The 7,476-nt window shown below is 34.8% G+C and overlaps 1 protein-coding gene across 1 annotated transcript in view; it reads right to left on the bottom strand.

Moving 5' to 3' along the window:
• Nucleotides 1-4,331, bottom strand: part of rgs20 (regulator of G protein signaling 20) — a 19,355-nt gene extending 15,024 nt beyond the window's left edge. Inside the window, exon 1 of the mRNA XM_083541865.1 lies at nt 4,297-4,331. The gene's annotated coding sequence lies outside the window, so the exon portion shown is untranslated. The remainder of the gene's footprint in view (nt 1-4,296) is intronic.
• Nucleotides 4,332-7,476: the final 3,145 nt, after the last annotated feature.

The following is a 7,476-nucleotide window of genomic DNA, read 5'->3' as shown; positions in this document are numbered from 1 at the left end:
TACCGTGAGACACAAATAAATTACCCTACATAGATAACGGCTCTTTAGCTGTTCAGGGAACCCAAAAAAGAGAGTGTTTCAGCATCATACATGGCTCCAGGGAAAAACCCATAACTATCAAATTTAGCTGTGAAAACCAATCTGTATATATAACAATGTTTTGCTAGTAAAATATTTATTTTCTTGGTGCCACTCGACTGACCACCTCGTGTTTTCTCTCTTTTGGTTTCAGAGATGCATGGTAGTTGACCCCATAACACTCATTGAAACTTAATCAAAATATCTGTAACTATTTTAACATAATGTGGATACAGCATATTTTATTTCTTCTGTATGCACTGGATAGCATTAGTCTGTAAAACACCTGACTTATATATGCTTTGATCTAAAGACTGAGCTCCAGTGTCTTATTAGAACGGAAGCAGCTTTCAATCTGTGACACCAAGATTTGGTTTTACAACTATTTCATGCACTGCAAAAGATCTCCTTTTTGAACACAATGCGGTACTGACATCTGCTGGTCGCCTGTCATAACGCAACATGTATGCTGGCTGCCCAGCATTATATGTGGGGAAAAAAAACGAAACTAAATATATTATTTAAAGAATTTGCTTGATATGCCTTAGAACAGTTGTATAAATAGACATGTTTTGATTTACGTAATGGAGTAAATAATAGAAATGGAAAGAGAAAATAATAATAATAAAAAAAAAAAAGTAATCGACATTCAGGTGTTTTGTAAGCTCTAGGTGGCACTCTGGATCTATGCACATACGTTTCACTTGCATGAAAGGGTTTGGATGAGTTCTTTTTTAATACTTTTGTTTACGCCATTGGATACCCTACAGAATATGTTCTGAACAACACAGACTTTTCCTTTTATAGAAAACCTAAATTTTTATAATATATACTGAATTTACTTCAAGTGATTTAAATTCATACTACAAATGAATTTTATGCTAAATCAGCATTATTGACAGCTCCGTCAAAAGAAAACAACACAGCTGTAACTCTTCTCTGCTGTATTTTATTGTTTGAATGCATTACACTTAAATAAATTCATTTGTTTAACACAAAATTATAGACCAGGTAAAATGGTAATGAATTAAAATACAATGTTATTGTATACCATGAGTTACTGTATATGACAATTGATCAAAAATAACTACAGTATCTAATGCAAGTCCAGACTATTTCCTCTCCCAACCAGCAGAGGTCATAATCAATAGAACAAGAGCACAGTTTCCACTTACTGACAATGTGTGCAATTAGCAATGCATAGGCTTGTCATTCTTAGCATCTGTGCAATCTGGGAGCTTTTCATTAGGAAATTATACTGTGCAACCATTGCTATGTTATTTATTTTGTTGTGCTTAAAAAGAGAGTACAGTGGACATGAAAGGTCTGTGCATTTATTGTAGACAATTATGAGTCAATAATGAGTCATACTCATATATATGCACACAGGAGTCTTTCAGGCTAAAATGTCTACCTTTCTATTTACTTAGTCTCCTAATTGGCTTGACTGCTGTGGCACTAATGAGAACTAGCATTTTATAACACCAACATGGAATTTCACCCCTGAATAGATCATATATTCTATGACAATTTGATAGAGCTACTCGGTGTGAGACATTTGCTTTGAGATAATAATGAAGTAGATCTTGCACTAAAAAGAAGTGTGTTTAAAACAACTGTTATATGTACATGGTATATAAAAACCCATTTAATTCAGAGAGAGGAAAAAACAAAAAGCGAAATTATCATTTCTATCAATATCATCACATTACGAATGATTTGTCATAACCTATAGTCTGGTGAGCATGTTATTCAGGAATCAGTTTGTATGAGTTTACTTTAATGAAGACATGAACCATGTAAAATAATTCCTCATCAATCTTCTAGAAAATGGTTGAGTTGCTCAAACCCTTGGACACAATCTGGATGCCCAAAGACTCTTAAATAGATAAGATCACGGTGAATGCAGTAACATCATGATCTCAGCTCTAAGCAGCAAAGAATCTGCAGGGATCCCTGGGGTTTTCCACATTCTGTTAAGAATACGAAGTTTCTGCACCATGGCAGCTCAGCTCTCTTTACTACATAAAGGTAAGCCAATGACAAAGATGGACTGACTTAGGACTTCCAGTTTTCTGAAGTCTCTAGTACTTTATCCTCACATTGAACCCCCACTTCATTTTGCGGTGAAGGTTGATGGCTCATAAAATGGCATAGAGCCTAATCAGTTGCAGTGTAAAGGTAATCTCATTAAACTACTCAGTGTGCCTTGGAAACAGTGAATTTTTGGTAATCAAGGCAGCTCTAGAGGATTGGAAATGGAGAGCAGAATGTTCTTTCTTAATTACTTCAGTAAAGCTTTACTCGAAAAAACTATCTATACCCCACCTCTCCTGGTCTCACATAGATAGTTTAGAGTTTAGAGTAACGTAAAGCCTGTCTTGCATTAATATTCATTTGCTGACCAACTCATCTCATCTCACTTCATTGGCCACCTGTAGCTGTGTATAATTGAATACAGAATAACTAATAAAATATTACTTATCAGGAGGAGTGGTCCTATCTGAACACTACAGTCTATTAGTGAATTATACTGTATATGGCAATAAAACCACTGGCTGGTATTATTAAAGTAGGACTATGGGACTTTTTACTTATACTTCTGTGAATAGGGTAAATGATCCAGTTTCCTGATGGAGTAAATTATAGTCAGCAATTTTTTCCTTAAGAGTACCCCATGTTTCTCATAATTACTCATATCACATATATTTTGTTTTTGGTGTTAGATGTTCCTTATACATTCATTTCAGTACTGTTGGTTGGTTGAAAAGGCTTATAAACATTATGTTTTGTTTTAAACTTGATTGATGTAACTGTAGATGCACAGTGTAATCATTTCTACTTACATCACTCTTTTATTGAAAACAAATCCATGTTTTATTTGCAAAACTGCATGAGAAGACATTGGGTGAAGGTGGGATTACACCCTTGAAGTGTTTTTCTTTCCTCAGGGCACAGCTTTGACCCTCAAATCTCTCAGTTCTCTCTTTCAAGGCTGATCGCCATTAGGATACACGTTTCAACTTGGCAAATTATCATTAAAATGGATCAGCACTGAATATGTGATTACCCTAGTGAAGTAATTGGCATTCAGTATAGTCTCTTCATTAGCTTTAATTTCAGATCTTCTCACATTTCTCTCCAAGACTGAATAGCAGAGATTCATTCTTCTCTCTATCATACCGAGTGATATTTACAAATCAAGGCTGTGCACAATTCTTATGATAAAATGCATGCGAATAAAAATACACACTTGTTTGCTGTTCAGAAAGTCAAATCCCATATATTCACACAGTTGCTCTATGCATTTACTGTAGTGTAAAATAAAAAAGATATGGGGGCAAACAAAGGAAGTATTCTCATTTCAGCACCTGTTTATTTTTTCAAACAATCCTATATAAGAATGATGGCACTTTCATCAAGAAATATAAATAACATTGCATTGTCAAGGTTCCATTATTGTCTACCTGTTTCAAAATTATTTACTGTAGAATGACTAATCCATAACTATATATTACCAGCTTGTTTTAGTGTGCAGCTAATTTAAACCACAGACCTGAGCCTGGAACACTGTGCACCACTTGCTTGTTTATGCAAACTTCAAGTAAAGTTAATGACATATTGATAGGTCAAATGTGAACATAATGAAAAAGAAAAAAGTGGCATTGGCTGCTCTTGCAGGTAGCAATCATGTAGCGAGCTGAAATACAATGTAATTATCAGCCCCTACTTTAACTTGTTATACAGACAGACAGACGGACGGACGGACGGACGGACGGACGGACGGACGGACAGACAGACAGACAGACAGATAGATAGTGTGTGTGTGTGTGTGTGTGTGTGTGTGTGTGTGTGTGTGTGTGTGTGTGTGTGTATGTGTGTGTGTGTTTGTTTGTGAGTGAGAGAGAGAGAGAGAGAGAGAGAGAGAGAGAGAGAGATATACGTATATACTTTTACTGTACAAAATATATTTATTTAAACAAACTTAAGATGCAGAAGTGATTAAATTAATATATTATCATACTACTTTGGTAACTGAACCTGCCATAATGACATAATAAATGAAACAAATAAATTTAAAATGAGAACTTTTTGTATTTAGTTAATTATTATTATTATTATTAGTAGTAGTAGTAGTAGTAGTAGTAGTATTATTATTATTAGTAGTAGTAGTAGTATTATCATCATCATCCCAAACCCTGGTTAATGTTATCTTACCTGAAAGGATATAGGAATCGCAGCTTTGTTTCCATAATTTCCACGTTCACCGTCATTTTCAGAGCGTCCTGATATTTGGTAACTCTCGCCATTCTGACAGGCCAAGAGCAGCCACTGTAACCGCCCACACATTAAGGAGGGAGTGTGGTTGATAGACAACATCACAGAAGTTAATTCCCACTTTGTGGCAAGCATGGGGTATTCTCAGTTTAGCTTCTTTCCATTTTGCCATAAACTTTAATGTCCTTAAAGCACATTAACTTTGAAGTATCAGATACATATCTGTCCCTGTCAACAGGAAAAAAAAAACATGAGTCAGTCATGCCAAGTAACTAAAAGCAAAACAGTAAGTACATCCTTAGTGTAGAGGACACAAGGGATTATGGTCTCCCTCTCATTAAGCTCTGTCCCACTGTGGTTTAGTCCATCTCACAGGCTTAGGATTGATTAAAAATAGACTGTGGCTGTGTTTGTATATATATATATATATATATATATATATATATATATATATATATATATATATATATATATATATATATATATATGCGTGTATGTGTATATCTACACCGACCATGCATAAGATTATAACATTATGAGCGGTGAAGTGAATAACACTGATTATCTCTTCATCATGGCATCTGTTAGTGGGTGGGATATATTAGGCATCAAGTGAACATTTTGTCCTCAAAGTTGCAGGAAAAACTGCCAAACGTAAGGATTTGAACGAGTTTGACAAGGGTCAAATTTATAATGGTTTGACAACTGGGTCAGAGCATCTCCGAACTGCAGCTCTTGTGGGCTGTTCCTGGTCTGCAGTGGTCAGTATCAAAAGTGGTCCCAGGCATGAACAGTGGTGAACTGGTGGCAGGGTCATTCCAACAGACGAGCTCCTGTAGCTCAAATTGCTGAAGAAGTTAATGCTTTTCATGCTCGACGGGTCAGAACTGTTTTGGCAGCAAAAGAGGGACCAACACAATGTAAGGCAGGTGGTCATAATGTTATGCCTGATTGAGGTATACTGTATATACATAATACCAGTCACAATTTGGGACACATCTTCTCCTTTAGTGTTTTTTCTTCATTTTTATTACTTTAAACATTAATTGTACATTAATATCGGATACATCCAAACTATGACAGAACATGTATGAAATTAGAAAGTAAACAAAAACACGTTTAAAAACCGAGAATATGTTTTATCTTTTAGATTGTCCAAAGTAGCTACATTTAGCTTTGATGGCAGTCTTTCGTGACATTTTCATATCAGATTCACAAGGTAGTCACCTAGAATGCTTCTAGACCATCCACTGTCTTGTGCAGACAAAAGGGTGAGTATAGCGCGCTACTACATCTAATGAACAAATCCATATTATGGCAAGAAACACTCAATTAAGTAAAGAGAAACGACAGTCCATCAATACTTTAAGAAAGTATTAATTGTATTCCCAAGAGCAGCCGCCAAAACTATCAAATGCTATGATGAAACCAAACCATAAAGCTTCCAACTCCATGTTGACTGTGGGATTAAAGCAGTTTGGTAACATCTTCTCTCCTGTTCTGCATCTTATATAAGTTCTTCTGTTAGAGCCATACATATAAAAGTTGGACTCATCTGTCCACAAAACTTACTTTCAATTATTCACGATTCTATTCTTGTGTATTCTTACATATTAAAAAATGAAATATGCAGGTGTCTAAAGGCTAAAGGATTGCTATTTAGATTTTAGGCTAAGGTTTAGATTTTTACATTAGATATGAGATAGGCATATGCAGATACTTGTTTACTACTATCAATTAAAAGCATAACCACATAAAGGATTTTTTGACTATACATTTAGCAATAATTGCAAAGTCTACTTACAATTTTAGACACAGCAGGCTTCCACTTTATCTTGCTCTTTTATTTGTTTGGCTCTTGCTTTTTCAAGCAGGTGATAATTTATTTTCTACAGAATATTGGGGTAGTTCATGAATAATGAATGAGTGAGAGTGAGTGGAATCATCCAATTATAAAGCAGCACAAGTAGCAAGATGGCGGTTATCATTTCACTATACTTTGCATGTATGTTACAGACTGATGAATGCAAAAAAATATAGGGTAAAGGAGTGCAGCCATGTCTCCTAAGTTGACAGAAACATTGTACACTTATTTAAGTCAAAAAGAGTCCAATTCTATTCATTACATATCCATTCATCACTGAGTGTCTGCCAAATGTAATTATCTTAGCATTTCAGTCACAGGTTTTTCTTTTGTGGTTGCTGAATTAATGGCTTTAATGCATCATGCAAATGTAACGTGAGGCGAAATTGGCTAATATTATTCACTTTAATTTAGATTGTCATAAATTCCAATATCAGTAAAAAATATATATCTAATCATCCCCAGTAATTAAATAAAATACTTCCCAACACCGTCACATAACTAACAGTCAAGTGTTTGTTTTTTCAAGATAAGTGGTACAATTAGAATGATTTTCTATTAGTAGAATTAAATTTTTATGAAATGTGTTTCTTGTTATTTGTATTCAATTACTTTTATTCTTATGTTTAATTATTATTTATTTTTTAAGCACACCACAGAGGTTGCTAATCCGTACAAATAATAACGCTGGAATGACAGAACGCTGGTTTGTATTCTGGCATAATCTGGCATTGGGTAAAATCGATAAGAAAACAATCCATTTCATACTTTATGCTTTTTTATACTTGTAAATGAGATAAACACGACCGCTGTCACGTAGCTCCCATGTAGTCACTTAGCATTGCCATGATGGAAAGAATTTGCTGCACCGCTGCTTGTTGAAGATGAAATGTAGTAAACTATGCCAGTTGATTAGTCTTGATCTTGAAAAGAAAACTTTTTCAATGAAGCACAGATGAAATAACACGGGTGCATTGTGTTCAGTGATTAAAACTAAGCTTCTTTCATACACTTGTTTCATCACTGTGATCGATTGTTTTCAATCATCAGGTACAGAACAAAAAAAATGATTTCGGACTAATATTTTAAACAAATTTCCATTTGGGAAGATTTTACTGTAACTTCACTACATTTTATAGCCAAATATCTTACTTTTTATCAGTGGTAATAGCGAAACTGGTCGAGCACACAGCAAGCGACCAATCACGGTAGAGCGAGCTCTCTGTTTCGATTGCATCTTGATGGTATTTATCTAA

The sequence above is a fragment of the Silurus aristotelis genome (assembly GCF_946808225.1).
Source record: "Silurus aristotelis genome assembly, chromosome: 5".
Classification (NCBI taxonomy): domain Eukaryota; kingdom Metazoa; phylum Chordata; class Actinopteri; order Siluriformes; family Siluridae; genus Silurus; species Silurus aristotelis.
Note: the sequence above shows the minus strand (reverse complement) of the source record. Positions and strands in the feature narration are given on the sequence as shown.